Source organism: Topomyia yanbarensis, chromosome 3 (assembly GCF_030247195.1).
Source record: "Topomyia yanbarensis strain Yona2022 chromosome 3, ASM3024719v1, whole genome shotgun sequence".
Taxonomy (NCBI): domain Eukaryota; kingdom Metazoa; phylum Arthropoda; class Insecta; order Diptera; family Culicidae; genus Topomyia; species Topomyia yanbarensis.
This window is the reverse complement of record NC_080672.1, coordinates 247,752,939-247,769,618: the sequence shown is the minus strand read 5'-3', so window position 1 is coordinate 247,769,618 and position 16,680 is coordinate 247,752,939. Positions and strand designations below refer to the sequence as shown.

Here is a 16,680-nt window from a genome sequence, read left to right as displayed (position 1 = left end):
GAAATTTCACAAGAAGCATATATTGATAAAATTTTGGCTAAATTTGGGATGAATGAATGCAAACCTGCAAACACTCCTATGGATCCAAATATGAAGTGGATTAAAAGCAATGAACAACATACCTGCTCCCCATATAAGGCATTATTGGGTTGTCTCCAATATTTGGCATTAGCATCACGACCTGATATATGTTTTCCTGTTGGAATTTTGAGTAAATTTCAGAGTTGCCCTACGGATACACATTGGACCGGACTAAAAAGGATACTTAGATATCTGCATGGTACCAAGAAGATCAAGCTTATACACAAGAAGATGAAAAACAGTAGTCCGCTTATTGGTTACGCCGATGCTGATTTTGCAAACGACGAGGATGAAAGGCGGTCACTTTCTAGATGCACATTTACTGTCTTTGGGAACATCGTGTCATGGTCAACGAAACGACAACAAACCGTTAGTCTGTCAACTACAGAAGCTGAGTTGATATCGTTGTGCGCCGCATCGAAAGAAGGAATTTGGTTATCAACTTTATTGTGTGAGATTGGAATAAACGCCGTTCCATTCGCAATATATGAAGACAATATTCCTTGCATTAAAATCGCAGAAGAGCCTCGAGAACACCAGAGGTCGAAACACATCGACGTGAAATACATGTATGTAAGGGAATTGATAAAAGATAACAAGCTTGTAATTAAATACATATGTATTTGAGAAAAAAATGTATGTAAAAAATGTAATGTAAAAAATGCGTATTTTGCCAAAAGCGGTTTTTAAAGAGCATTAAGGGTGAATTAAATGCTGAATAGCATTACAAAGGCTGCAGTGAAGGAACATATACAGCTGATAACAGGCTGTTTTTCGTGCTTCTTGGTTACCTGGGATATCTAGTGATAAACAACTTGCTGACGTATTTACAAAAGCTTTGAACAAACAAAAGTTTCAACAGATGATTGAGTTTCTAGGAATGAATTATTGAGGGGAAGTGTTAAAATTAGGATTGAATATCAATAAATTCATTTTAGCGTGTAGAAGACTGTAGACCTGTCACTTAATGTTAGGCATCGATAAAACACCATGGAGTGCGATTATGGTTAGGGCAGACAAAACATATGCAATGTATCTCGACTTTTCTCCAAGTAATAAAAGAATCCAAATATTATTTTGGATCTTATTTTTGTACAGCCTCTGAGGTCCTGACAATTTTTGTGCTTAATCCTAGGCGAAGCTTGTTCACGGGATTGTAAGCGATCAAATATTGGCTTTTAACAGAACACGCTACAAACAAGCTTGCAGCCCAGTACACCTGGCACAGATTTGACTCGGTTAATGAGAAGAGAACACCGTCACCAAACGTTTCACAATCAACAGCAGAGCTGCTCGTAGACCTCTCCGTCAGAGACTCAGAGATCTAACATGTCCTTTCTTAAAGCAAAATCCATTCGAACATACTCACACCCAAAGTAAACGTGTATAGACACATACAAGAACTTCCTCACCCCTATAGTACGCACTTCTCCGTTGCTATTGTTACTCTAGTCAGAATCCAAGAAGTTTAATCCACCTGGCCGTTTATATACACGCGCAATAAGTGTCATTACTAAGAAATGACATTACAGGAATTGTATGGGAATTCCATCATAACCCGCCCTGCACGTTCACTAAAAGTGACATTATTGCTCAGTAATGACATTACTAACGCCTCGTGTACGGACCCCTATGCGCATAAAAGAACCCAGAAGTATCTTTCACTTTTCTCAACGACTCGAGCGCGAGTGAAACGCAAAACTCAAAACTTCCCAATCCGAACCTAAAAGAACCCGTCCTATGGGTTACTATATTTGAAGTGATAACAATTTTGAAATAACGAAATAAGTACTTGGCAACGCTGGGCAGAACAGCGTATACATTTCACAAACACTACCCAGTCAAAAAGGGCAAGTTGCTGGCTAGCGGGGGGCTATTTGCCAACTCGGATGCGCTAATTGCCCTACAATTTGCTGGCAATTAGGGGGCTATTTTATATGCAACATTTGGGCGATTTGCCTCCGTCATTTTTTGCCGCTCTACCCGCCCTTAAATCGCCCAGGGAGCGCGCCATTTAATCACCCTTAATTGCCTGATATGAAAATTAAAAATAATAATTATTTTCGGATTCACTATCTACACTCACATAAATTTATCGGTACACTAGGTAATCACCACCAGACTATAGGAAGAATCGATGGTGAAATTTGTATTGCACACCAAAACTTACCACAATCCTAGGGGCAGATCACTCTAAGAATGTATAACAAATTTGCATCAAATAAGAAAAAATGCATTTAATTTCCATTTTTGCATCAGCTTTACACTTCCTCGCAGAAAAGTTTGTTTAACAAACGTCCTACGCTGATCCACTTTGTTCGACGTTTTGTTAAATGTAAGGCTAGTTTTTCTGTAGGGTTTTGACAACGACACGACTAGACACTGGCATTCCAAAACTGTATCGAACATCCGACTACCCCTCAGTGACTCAGGTAACTGGTAATGTCAAATGTGACATTTGGATAGAAAATGCATGAAACAAGCAACACTGAATAGTCCGTTGTTACTTTTTCAAACAACCTGTGGCAACCCCTGGTTACGCATGGGGAAAAAAATTTGACAACAAAACATACCGTAAGTCACTCAAAATAGGAAATCTTTCCGAAAATGATCTGACTAATCCGTTAGTGTTTTTATTTCCAGCAATCTGGTTACAACCTTAAACTTGTGGACCTGGCTTGTAGAAACGCACGGACAGGCACGAATATTTCTGTCTCCTTCCAGTTTGGATCACATTTTATATGCAACTTTAACGGAATCTGGTTTTATGACGAAGGTAACGAGAAAACGAAGATGGTGCGCATTCTGAAATGCAGGGATACTGGCGAGCATTTGAGCAATTTGTCTAAACCGCAGATACAGGTCAGAAATTTATGACATGAATAATTAGTGTGCAACCGCTACGAATATCAAGGTTTGAACGTATATGGTATTCTATGGACCGGACCATCAATATGTGATTACCGCACAAACCTATCCAGACGACATTTGCAAAACAATGAAACTTTCGTTAAAACCCATCGAGCAAAAACTGTTTCTACCTGAAATCTGAAGATCAGTTGAATCTTTGCCGGTGTCTAAGTAACAGAATCTTATAGTCAGCGAGGAAGATTGCGGATTATTCCAAAAGCTACCATTGAGTACACAGAGCGGCCGATGTTTTGTTGCTAGGGGGAAATCACTCTAAACTTTGGACTGTCACTGTTTTGTTTATTTTGGTTTAATATTCCGTTTGGCGATCTGATTGATATTCCGGTTGATGACGAATCACAGAAGCACCGTGGATTTGCGTTTATTGGGTTCGAGAGTGCCGACGATGCTGCAGCCGCTGTCGACAACATGAACAATTCAGGACTGTGCGGCCGAACGATACAGGTGAACATAGCAAAACCACAGCGGATTAAGAGGGTAGCAACAAGCCGGTTTGGGCGGAGGACGCCTGGTTGCAGCATGCTGGTGCAACACTACAGAATCAAGAGAACGGGGAGGATGATGCGGTTGAAGCCACTCAGCCGGCAAAAGAACTGGAAGAGAAAAATGACATCCGCGGATGTACTTCGTTATTCGAGTAGGCAGCAATGATGTGGGAAGAATTATAATATCCCTCAGAGCAGATATTGTACCGAAGACGGCTGAAAATTGTCGAGCATTGTGTACTGGAGAGCAAAGTTTTGGCTATGAGGGGTCTACGTTTCATAGGATTATTCCGGAGTTTGTGAGTTTTTTTTATGTTCTGGTTGTGCATCTAAAAAATGCCAATTTTTCATTTTAGATGTGCCAAGGTAGAGATTTTACTGCAAACAATGGAACGGGTGGAAAATTTATATACGGGAAAAAGTTTGCCGATGAAAATTTTAATTCAAAACTGTGTTTGGAGAACTGTCGATGGCTAATTCCGGACCTAACACCCGGTTTTCTTTCTGAATATTTCAACCCGGTTCTCTTGACGAATAACGCCGGGTTCTCTTTTTGAATAATTCCCCAGACGTTGTCCTGATTGACAATATAGTAAATTCTACTTAAAGGACGGTACGTATTAGAGCTGAAGTATTTTTTACCGATGGTAGGATCTACAATGTAGAAATCGTTGTTCTCTCGTATAAGGACAAAAGTACTATCGCCTGTTAGTAGACTGTGTCCTAAGATAAGATACACATCGTATTCCAAAATGATGTAAAAACAAACTAATAAAACATATAAATCCTTCGGTGAAGCGCATATCATATTGTTAGCGAAGAAGATAATCGGAAAGATTTACTACACAATTTACATCCGTTCGGCATAAATTTGTACAATGATGTAGAGTTCTTCTCCTTAACATCATTAACCTTTGACGGTTGTTCTGGTTCCATCTTCCATGCCTCGCCAAATTCTTCCTGGCCCATGAACCGTTAGCTATGATGTAATTTTAAATTGTCATCCGTGAGTTGCTGGGATGAACTGAGGGTTGTGTTACAAGGCTCACATCGATGCAACCGGCCAACGGCATGCCCTATCAGTGCCAGCAACGAGGTACGCTGAATAAAACTTTTGCCACATTGTTGACACTGAAAAGTGCGAATGTTTTTATGTTTGGCCATATGCAGAACAAACGTGTGTTTAAACGCCTTCATGGATTTTGAGATGCATTTTGAAACTTGGTTCGTGCTTAAATCCTTTACCACAAACGTTGCATAGAAACACACACTTTCCGGTGTGCGTTCTCTCGTGGTTTAGCATATAGTGCTTCTGGAGTTCCGCTTCTGGACAGCCACATGGTAAATTTTCATCACTATAGTTCACGACGATGCCAAACTTATTAAAATGGGTGTTCGACATTTTTCAGCACGAGGGGATACAGAACATCCGTTACGAAGCTGACGGAAGATGCAGTACCTTCGATGTCGCAAATGATCGAATTGGTGGCAAGTACTTTCTCATTTTGTCACCTTTCAAAGTTAACTGTTTTTCAACTCACTGAAAAATTCTAGGCACAAAAACAACGTTCGAGACGCAATTTCGCTGCTAGGAAATACCCAGCTACTGTAGTATGGCAATTTTTTTTCTAGAGGATGCTTTGCACCTAATTTTTGGGCTCCAAACTTTTTTTCTACGAACTATTTATGTTGTAAACATAATATGGTTGCTAAACAGCAACAGAAGATCAAATAAACAAAGAAGTGCTGCTGAAAAAATATTTTTTTTGCCGCTTCGAGGGGTGACTCAATGAACTGGTAACTGACGGTAAACTACTCGGACACTTTTTCTTCAGAAAATTTCATGAAGTTTCAGGTCGTGTCGTTGGTTTTGACGTCTTACACGCAACGCAAACAACATTGCACGCAACACAAAAACATTGCACGCAACGCAAAATACATTATGAATTTCTATTTTGATGGAAATAAATGCATTTAATTTCGCTGATTTTTAAAAATGCATCACAAGTGATCTGCCCCTAGCCACAATCTGACTTTCATTTAGACTCAGAGATCTTGTTCCACTATACTTACACACGATTCCACAGTTTTCCACATTCGTTGTCTAAATTAAGTGCACTAAACAAACAAAATACAAGCGAGAACACGCCAATTGTTAAAAAAAACAATTTTGAACTTAAGCCAAACATGAACCGCCATGTTTGAAAAACGCAAAAAACAACCAAGTTCATTTCAGCCGCCAGAAAATTTGTCTAAGTATTGAAATTGCCTTCAAATCGCATTCGCAAATTGCATTTGTTCCTAGGGGCAATTATCACAGGCGAGTTGAGTCGAACGTCAAACTTTTTAAATCGCCTGACCATGTTCGTCCGCATTTTTTGACAGGGTATCAATACATCGATCGGTTCAATGTGGTATATACAGGTATGGCGAAGATGGCACGTTGGTGTTCGTAAGATGAATCTTACATGAGTGGTGTGAGTGATCACAGAATAAATCGACTTGCTTTCGTCATACCGGTTGATCCGCTTCCATTGAATCATGTGAACGCTATGACGTCGACCCGCTGTGCTTCTGGATTGTTTACATATTTTTGGTTGCCGCCACTAGCAAACCGTGTGTGCTGCCACACCTATATATACAACATTGCGATCTGTTGCTCACCGCGAGAACACTGGAAGAGAAAAACGGAATCACAACTTGATGCCACTGTTGCCAATGGGTCAAAACAAAGTTGATATAGCAACTTGCTTACAATCTTTACCCTTCCCCTCTTTAACAAACAGAACAATAGAGTTCTATGCAAATCATTTCACACACACACACCACTTGGGTGGTTTGTTTTCCTCCAGCTGTCATATGTTAAACTATCAGCCAATTTAAACATTTGAAATAGCTCACATAAAGTATTTATATTGGTGCTGAAATACGCTTTGTCGCTATAAAAGTCATTCCGAAGACTTACAATGCCGGTTGGTTCTATCATGAAATTAATCCGACTGAAAAGTTATTTTCGTTTTGTTTTTCTCCATCTATGACAGGTGGAGGAAAACAAATCGTCGAACACACTAATACAGTTACAGATTGTCAAGTACTCTATACGCAATCCAATTTCAGCTCGTCAACGAATTCCAACGCACACTCGCATTGTCGTAGGATAAATAGTAAAAATAACAAACTAAAAATGAAGACATTTCATTAGGTCCAATCTGCAAACCAGAGCCCTCTTCCTTCGCCTTCTCCTTCGATTACTACTACGAAACCATAAAACTTTTTAAGCATTTATCAGTATGTTTCGAAAGACCAAGGTTTTACTAGCTTATTATGCATACAGTTGAAGGGAACTCAGAAAGGTGACCGAATAATTCGCGGAAGAGAAAGTAAACAAAGAGAGGCTCTCCCTTTCAGACCGGACACATTGAAAAAAGTATTCAAATATAGAACATAAGCAACAAATCAGAATGTCCTCACCGGGTTCATGTTATAATTTTTCCTCCATTTGTGGTAGTATCACTCCTCGCATTGTCTCAGCCAACACTATCACGAGCACCGCAAATCTTCGGACTTTAACGAGTAAACACACGGAATATGTGTGAATAAGTCCTAACGAAATCACTTGCACTAACATATATTACTGATGTACAACTCAGTGGTTTTTGAGCGAAATTGTCCCTGATTTACCGCCTGTACACATAACTGGCACGTATTCAGAAACGTAATAACACATGGACAGTACACAAACTGGGAAAATCCCTTGGGTCCAGACGCTGCTACTTTATACTATTTTAAACTTAAAACACTATCTCCATTGAGTTGCTGTTTCTAGACACACACCACGATGTAAACAATAATGCATCTTGCATGAGAGCCAAAAGATGGCTGAAGCACCACATCACTTCAAGCCCAGAACCAGAAAAACCATTCCGAACAGCACAATCACTTTGTCTTCATCTAGACATACTTAAAATCACGGAAAGCACAAAAAAAATCTATTTCTGGATTCGTCCAATAGGCTGCGATAAAGTGCATAATAGCATAGCATATTATATGAAAGATTATATTCTATCTCAAAGGTCTTACAGTTTTGGTAGATGTTGTTCTCAGTAAAGTTCTTGGGGATGAAAGGTTGATCGATGATATGAAGATTCATTCGGATTTCATGAGCCAGGCGGTGCTAGTGAACATGCCATTTCTTTCATTTTTTTGGATTTTAATATCTAGATAAGAATGCTGATGTCTTCGGCAAAGTTCTTCTGGAGGCTAAGGACAGTCCGAAAGTTAGTCTAGTTTAGAAGACTAGGAAACTCTCACTATGCGGCGCTAGTGAAGGTACAATTGTTAAGTGCACGTTTGGTTATCAGACTATTTTGTAAGATACTGTTTCCGATAAAGTTCTTGAGCAGCTCACCAAGGCTTTTTTAGTTATTGTATTCCGAGAGCCTGATAATGAAGATTGCTGGTGTCTTTGGTGAAGTTGCTACCCGACAGGGCGAAAATATTATTTTTTTTTCGTTTTCATTGATGGCCATTTTTTTAGGCTTTCTTAGTTAATCCATAACCGATTATCTGCAACATATTTTCTTGATATTTTGAACTCATGTTTTCATCAGGTAGTTTTTCTCATACTAGATTGTGTATGAATAGTCCCAAGTAAGTCAACCAAAGGTCTAAGATATCCAACCATGGTCCGATTCTGACCATTCTTGTTAATTCTCTGCATACTCCTTTAGGTTAATGATACCAAGTGCAATGTAGTGTTGATATTAACAAATCGTAGCTGTTGTGCTATCTTATGACAAACGCCATTTTGGGGTAAACTAAGTTAGATATGCCACATTACTTGTTTGAAAAATCTCTACAAAGTGGCGTTTTCAGAATTTTGAAATTCTACTTGGTTACTTGGATATAGCGAGAAACATGATGAGAAATAGTGAGTTTTTTGCTTCAAATCACTGTGTCTAGAGATTTGCTCAAGTTATATTGAAGTTTTAGATGTTTTTATGTGTGAAAATGTCTGAGGAACGCAATGGCATAAACATTTTCAAAAGAAAATTACACGAGTTGTGAGAAAAACACAGTTTTAGTTTTAAACTGGAAATAAAGCATATTTGGCAACACTGTAATCAAAAATAACAATGTTTTCGAGATTTTCTGACACATTTCCTTCAAAATGCATTTCACCGATCGTTTATAGACCATATGAACGCAAAGATATGAATAAAAGTTAAAAATTGATGATTTTTTTCTATGGAAAATTTTCCATGCACGATTATGACACTTCATATAAATTTTGTCATCAATACACGCCTATCACACGTGTGAGTGCGACTTTTGTTTACATTCATAGTAAAAACTCGCAACATAGTCAACCGATCTTCGTAATATTCGAGAGATTAATGCAGAATAGATAGAAGCATCAATTGTCTTCTTTGGATTGTTTATATCATTTATAATTTTCAAGATATTCAATCTCAAACTTTAAAAATCGTTTTTCTCGAAATGTGCTAAAATGCGCTTGTCATAAGATAGCACAACAGCGACGAAATGTCACAGGTCCTTCATGATCATCGAAGAACTCCCAAAAATAAAGGACTTAAGATCAATGAGCGTGATAGGTTAATAGTCTTTGAATTTTGTATACACTCTTTGAGGTTTATGGGATTCAATATTGGATTGGTCCATAAGTGTAATACATAATGTAGGAGTTACGAACTACCCTCAAGATCATATAATTTCAAATCCGTAAATATCGAAGGTTTAGTTTCGTCAAAGAACTATTATATATGGATAACGGTCCAATCCGTGAAAAAACTTTGATTTTTTTTCTGCAAGATGTCAGTTTAAGGAATTCGATATAAAGAGGACGCTCGTCTCTAATTCTACATAACAGATCAAACAATCAATCACCATGGTGGACCCTGAGACATTGCAGCGGGATGGGAATCGGTTCACAGCTCGTACAGAAGCGGTTACCATGTGGAAGGAGCATTTTGAGTTGCTATTGAACGGGCACACGAGTGGATAAGTCACAAACATAATGGGGATTATAAATGATGGCCAAGCTGTGCATCTACTCACGCTAGATGAAGTGAGAAAGGTTATTAGAGAGTTAAAAAACGGCAAGGCCGCTCGGAAGGACGGAATCCCTGCTGAACTTCTGAAAGTCGGAAGTGACCGGCTGTACTGAGAGATGGTTGGAAAAAGAAATGGCTTTGGTTGGGTGGCCTCATATAACCTATCTAATCAAATCCAATCTAATAAGCACCGCAAACTAGTGTAATAAGTGTCGAGGCCTAATGTCGTCTATGCGGTACTTTCACGTATAATGATTTGTAGGCTGCACCCGTTAGCTAGATCCTTTGTGGGCGTATACAAAAGTAGATTCTGAAAAGATCGATCATCGACGAATCAAATAATTTCCGGGAATGCGACTTGCGAACTCATAATCTTTTTTGGACTTCAAGGAGGTGTACGATTTAGTGGAACGAAGCAGAATATTGCACGAATGACGCTAGATGGGTAAAAATCAAGTATCGAAAAAGCCGGAGAGTCATCTGACTCGATTGTGACGTTAGATGATGGCGTAGATCGTAGAGCAGTGGAGGAGCATCGGATTGACCAAAATTTGACAAGACAAAGTGCATGGCAGTAGAAACAGGCAATATTAAAACGATTTTCTCAAAATTGATATTTACCTTGAAAAAATTGATTATTTGTATCCAACTTTCCCGACTCGTTGTTTGACAACATCGATTTTATTAACTCAAAAAAATCAATCTGTTAAAACAGATTTTTCTATCAAAATTCCCATTGAAGCGAAGCGATGTAACAAAATCGATTTGATTTTGCAAAATTCCCATCACTACATAGTTGCTAGTAGAGTGTTGAGTAGTTTGAACGGTGTTGGTTTCGGAAATCGATTGGTTACAGTATGAGTTTGTAAACGATTTTATATACCTTAGAAATCGCGATATGAACAGGTGTGTTCTAGCTGCGAATAGGACTTTCTATGGTTTGCGTAATTAGCTAAAGTCTCGTAATCCACAGAGGTACACAAAACATGCTCTATACAAATCGCTGATACTCCCTGTTACTCTTTACGGTCATGTGGCATGGGCACTGAAAGAAGCAGGCTGTCAAGTACTCGGTGTGTTTGAGTGAAGAATTTTGCGTTCAATACTTGGCAGCATAGTAGAAATTTGAACATGCTACAGATAGATGAACCATGAGCTCTACCAAGTATACTAACATAGTAACATCGGAAGGCTAATAAAACATGGCAGATCACAGTGAGCTGTACATGTGGTGCGTATACTGTAAGAGAGTCCAGTTAACGTTATGCCACTGAGAACTGACATACAAGTAAAATTTTCAACCTGTGTTAGAAATAAAACTGTCGCTTTAAAATGACAACTAGTTGCAACTTGCCACTGGCCGGCGCTTCGATCGACCAGTAATCGGTATACGGGACTTGTGTGCAAACTTGGATACAATGGTGACTCACGCATGCGAACCTGTATGCGATGGTGATTTTCAACCTTTGGTATGTATTTCAAAACTTGTAGAATTTAATAAATTCTACAAGTTTTGATATAGTTTAAAGACTGACCTTAAAACAAATCCATGTTATTAATAAAATGAAATTTAAATAGTAAAACCGTCTTACTCCAATGCAATTCGGAATAACTCCGGTGTCTTAAATCACAGTAGTTCAGTCTTAATTACCATGAACTACAATAATACTCAATTCTTTTGTCGTATAAACCATCCAGATTGGTTAATTCTGTCAAGTGATATGAATTTTTGAAAAAATGCGTTCATTACGTATAATTTTTCAATCATCCTCATGAGAATGTCAGCAGGACCATCTGTTAGCGGCCATATCTGGGTTGTTTTGACGTTTGCTTTGTTGGTGTTAGTGAGTGCACTGGCTCCAGCGACAAAATTTTCGGTGCCAAATCTCTGCCCGGAAAATGCACTTTTTATTGCAGTGCAAATCAATGGAACATTAGGTCTGTTCCAGTACCAGGAGAAACTGGAAGTACTCCGGAGAAAATCGTTCCTGTACTCTCTTCTTCTCTTTTTTCTTCTTCAGGAAGCAAACCGGAGTAAAAAGGAGCAAAGAGTTTTTGCTCCTGTTTACTCCGAAGTGACTTCCGTGTACTGGAACAAACCTATTGTGTCGGTGTTTTGACAACACTTCTGCAAGAAAAGTGCAATTTCAGTGCAGAAAACTACACCAATTCCTTCAATCGAAAACTCTATAGCGGACCCTACACGAGCAGAAATATTGACAATAAATCATATATTGATCAATATATTGATGGTGTAAGGTCTTTTTGAAAATATTGATTCTGTAGAATTTAAATGGGATTAATGGATTGAAGCAGTCTTGTCAATGTCATTATTGACATTATTTCTGTCTCGTGTAGGGTCTGCTTATGAAAGCAATATCGCAGAAACCCAAATCTTAAGCGGACCCTACACGTGCAGAAATATTGTCAATAAATCGATTATTGATCAATATATTGATCGTGTAAGGGTGTCTTGAAAATATTGATCATGTAGAAATCAAATGGGATTGACGTATAGCGGACCCTACACGTGCAGAAATATTGACAATAAATCGATTATTGATCAATATATTGATCGTGTAAGGGTATCTTGAAAATATTGATCATGTAGAAATCAAATGGGATTGACGGATTGATGCAATCTTGTCAATATTTTTATTGACAATATTCTTGTCCCGTGTAGGGTCCGCTTATTGAAGCAGTCTTGACAATATTTTTATTGACAATATTCTTGTCCCGTGCAGGGTCCGCTTTAAGCGGACTCTACACGGGACAAGAATATTGTCAATAAAAATATTGTCAATAAAAATATTGTCATGACTGCTTCAATAAGCGGACCCTACACGAGACAGGAATATTGTCAATAAATATATTGACAAGACTACTTCAATCCATCAATCCCATTTAAATTCAACAGAATCAATATTTTCAAGATCATCTTACACCATCAATATATTGATCAATATATGATTTATTGTCAATATTTCTGCTCGTGTAGGGTCCGCTATACGTCAATCCCATTTGATTTCTACATGATCAATATTTTCAAGACACCCTTAAGCGGACCCTACACGAACAGAAATATTGACAATAAATCATATATTGATCAATATATTGATGGTGTAAGGTCATCTTGAAAATATTGATTCTGTAGAATTTAAATGGGATTGATGGATTGAAGCAGTCTTGTCAATATATTTATTGACAATATTTCCGTCTCGTGTAGGGTCCGCTTTACACGATCAATATATTGATCAATGATCGATTTATTGACAATATTTCTGCACGTGTAGGGTCCGCTTTAGGCCAATTTGTTGCGTTTCGAAGCCCTAATCGCATGTATTGAAAATGCCCTATGTTTACATTTGTAATGGGGTTTTCGATTGATTGAAACCGGTGTAGTGGAGTGCACTGAAACTGCACCGTTTTTGCACTTTCTAGCAGAATTGCAGAAAACTGGGTATGTTCCATTGACACTTCTGCTAGAAAGTGCAAAACCAGTGCAATCCACTACACCGGTGTCAATCAATTGAAAATCCCATAAGTATCGCCTTTTTCACAAAAAAGCGTTGAACTGTCGTACTGATTGTAGTAGTATGTACTGATTGATTGTTTTATTTACGTGACTTTAAATAAAATTATTCATTCGTCACGTTTCAATATGTACTGAAAAATTAGTGCAAAGTATGTCGTTTTTTTGGTTTGTTTTTATTTAGTACCAATAGTCGCATGCTTAAGGAAAACTTTTGATATAAAATCGATTAATGGACCTATGGGCAATGTTAATACATTAAACGAAAGCTTTCAGTCCCTACTTCATAGGAAAAATATAAAGATGGCTTAATAACCAATTTATGTATTCAAAACCGCATGTACCACTATAGGAACACATGTACCAATAGTGGTGCAATCGCTAATTTCGGTTCCTATTGTTGCAAATCCCATTGTTTTCTTATGGGACATGCAACTATAGGTACGCTACATCAACTATAGGTGCAAGGGAGTTCAAAATTCTAAGAAAATCATTTTTTTCAATAGTTATTTGAGCAAATTTCAAGGATAACAGTTTTATTGTCGCATAATTTTAGTGCGATGAATCGATAAAAAAATATTTGTTGATGGTTGGTACCTTAGTTAGGCGTATAACCCACTACTGCAACTATTGGTACACCTCAACTATAGGAGCACCCACCCTACGTGACTTTTAAATATTTTCATTCGTCACGTGCAAAGTTTGTCGTAATAATCGTATGAGAAAGCAAACAAAACAACTATTTAAATTATCTCAGATATACATCTAAATCATCTCATACATAAAAATTGTTTTATTCTACAAAACCGTGCAAAAACAGATGTTAAAATCATACAATAAATTTCAAATAACTGCTACTATGCCTCGCTTTTTATCCATAAGATATCTCTACCTTTTATATTATATTGTATTGATGGTAAAATGAACCAACACATTCAAAGCGCTGTGAAATTTCTGGTGGTGTATGTTGAATATGTCGTATTCAATATACATTGGTGTACGTATGCATTTTTATTTTGTCGCTTATGGTACGTCGTTTCTGTTTCGTAAGCGGACACAGAACAAAAAGAGAGAGAAATTCAAAAACAAAAAAATCAAGTAAAGTATATACGAGGAATACACGAATGTTAGAGAAACACAGTGAGGATGCAAATATATATTGAAAAAGAGGCACCAAAATCTCTCTCGCTTAATGATACGGAGTCTAGCGAATTTGATTCATCTAATCAGTCGCGAGTGCAAAAATTTCCTTGCCAATTGAGAAAAAATAACCTGTGAACTTTTGAATTTAGTGCGGGGCTTTAGTTTGTGCATCAGGATTTCATTGTGCATCTTATTTGCACTGTGAAAGATTCGTCCGAGTTTCGATTGGAGAATTGGAAATGTCAAAGTCAGTGTGCGAAGAAAATGATGGCGAAGTAGTTACACTTTTTGCTGGTGTGGAGAAGTGAAAAAGGAATGATCTTTTGTGCAAAAGAGCCGTAAAGTGGCCGGGGCAAGTTGGAGCTACGGAGTACCGAAACAAAAGTAGGATCAAAAAATACCCGCAAGTGACGGAAAAATTCCATTTCATGAAGAAAGGAATTCAAGTATCTTGTAAATAATCTATGGATTATGTTTATCTTGTACATTGTCAGTGTATAGAATAACTAGGTGATAAAATGTGTAAACAGTAGAAATTCAGTGTTCAGTGACGTAATTGTAGCAATCGCAGGTTAAACGTTAACTCGGACGAGATTTTACATCAAAAAGTGAATACTGAGGTAAGCTCAACCAGAATGATTTCAAAGGAATTTACAATCTTAAGCATAAAAACAGTTTAGTAAGGCAAAACCTCAGGAAAAGAGATTTTCTTTGTCCTCGTTCGTTTTTGCTTAGACCATATTTGTATCAAACCCACTCCCATCGTGCGATGTGTGTTTTTCGACCCTCGCACAATTTTCCTTCTCTTAGTGGAAATGATTGAGAATATACAGTAAAAGCAGCACAGGGCAACTTTTGTGGGTATCCCACTAAGCTCTCTCGCTCTTTTTGTTACGTTATTATTAAGAAGAATATTCCCACAAAAAGTAGATTTTTGGGATTCCTAAGGTAACCAAATGAAGTTGCATTTCAAAGGCCTTTGAAAAATTGTGACTTTTGGGATTTTCGATTGATTGACACTGGTGTAGTGGATTGCACTGGTTTTGCACTTTCTAGCAGAAATGTCAATGGAACATACCCAGTTTTCGGCACTTCTGCTAGAAAGTGCAAATACGGTGCAGTTTCAGTGCATTCCACTACACCGGTGTCAATCAATCGAAAACCCCGTTGGAAACCAGCAAATTTATAGAGAATTTTACTGAATTTAGCAACCGGAAATAGAAATCGGCGGAAACGAATATGATACAAAACACGCTTTAAAGACCCGACTTTGTTTAAACCCGATTTTACCAGCTGCTTGACTCGATGATTGTCATATGAAAATACCTCTAATGGGCCCAAGTAGAACAAGCAATGTTTGAATAAATTCTCTAAATAGCAACTTTTAGTTATTTTAAAGTTCAATAAAAAAGGAAAACATCGTTTCCCGTTTTTGTCAATCTCCCAATGTTTTCAGCCTAACATACTCCAAGTGACCAATAAAAACGGGTCTTCACTGTATACTAGGGTGGGGCAAAATGATCGTTTTTTCAGCACAGCACTTTTTTGGTTCCATTTGGGGTCCCAAACAACTGTGCAAAATTTTGGGTCGATTGGATTTGACCCGGCGTAGCGCATTGCGTTTGAAATTTGTATGGAAATTAGTATGGGAAAACCTACTTTTTTTCATTTTCAACTTTACAGGCTACAATTCTTCCTGCAGCATACCAGCAATTAGATAGAAGTGTAGTCCAGGATATGCTGAACAACTTTGCCGAAGAATGCATGGTGCTAGAATTTTTCTACAACAAGTTATAGCTGCTCAAAGTTCGATAGATCTAATTAATTGCCAAAAATTCTTTTTTTTTACCAACACTGCGGGTGTACCAATGATATTTTATATAGCATAAAAAATAACATCATATACTTTAGATTTACCACATTGGTATGTTTGGATGAATTATTCAAAAGCCCTAGCTAAATTTCATGGGCATAGATAGTTTAGCAATAGGGTGTAGTGGGGGGAGAGGGGGGGGGAGACTTTTAAATATGGAAATTTGAACTGAAATAACTGAAATCTTATCGAGTTGGAATGTTCAGATGAATTATTTTACAACATTTACACAATCCACAAGAGCCCCAGTTCAACAGCAATTTTTACTTCAGGTGATCGAACAACATCGAAAAGAGCATCCTATCAAATCATAGTGCGTATTAAACTGCAATATGATCAATGCATTCCTCTGGCATATCAACTCGACATCAGTCGATTCAGTCTGCAACTTTACTTCCATTGATATAAAGTCAATGCAGAGGCATACTATATGTTTCGTTTCATCGTTACTATTATGCATAGAACATTGTGCAAATGCTTTAAAATAATTCATCTGAACATTTCAATTCGACAAGATTTCAGTTATTTCAGTTAGAATTTCTATATGTTCAAAATCATCTT

General features: G+C 37.7%; 1 protein-coding gene and 1 pseudogene across 2 annotated transcripts in view; both read left to right on the top strand.

Moving 5' to 3' along the window:
- Positions 1-312: 312 nt before the first annotated feature.
- LOC131687852 (peptidyl-prolyl cis-trans isomerase E-like) lies at positions 313-4,103 on the top strand (annotated as a pseudogene).
- Positions 4,104-14,244: 10,141 nt separating this feature from the next.
- Positions 14,245-16,680, top strand: part of LOC131693948 (longitudinals lacking protein, isoforms J/P/Q/S/Z) — a 232,141-nt gene continuing 229,705 nt past the window's right edge. For both annotated transcript variants that reach the window (XM_058982241.1, XM_058982242.1), the window contains exon 1: positions 14,245-14,866. The gene's annotated coding sequence lies outside the window, so the exon portion shown is untranslated. The remainder of the gene's footprint in view (positions 14,867-16,680) is intronic.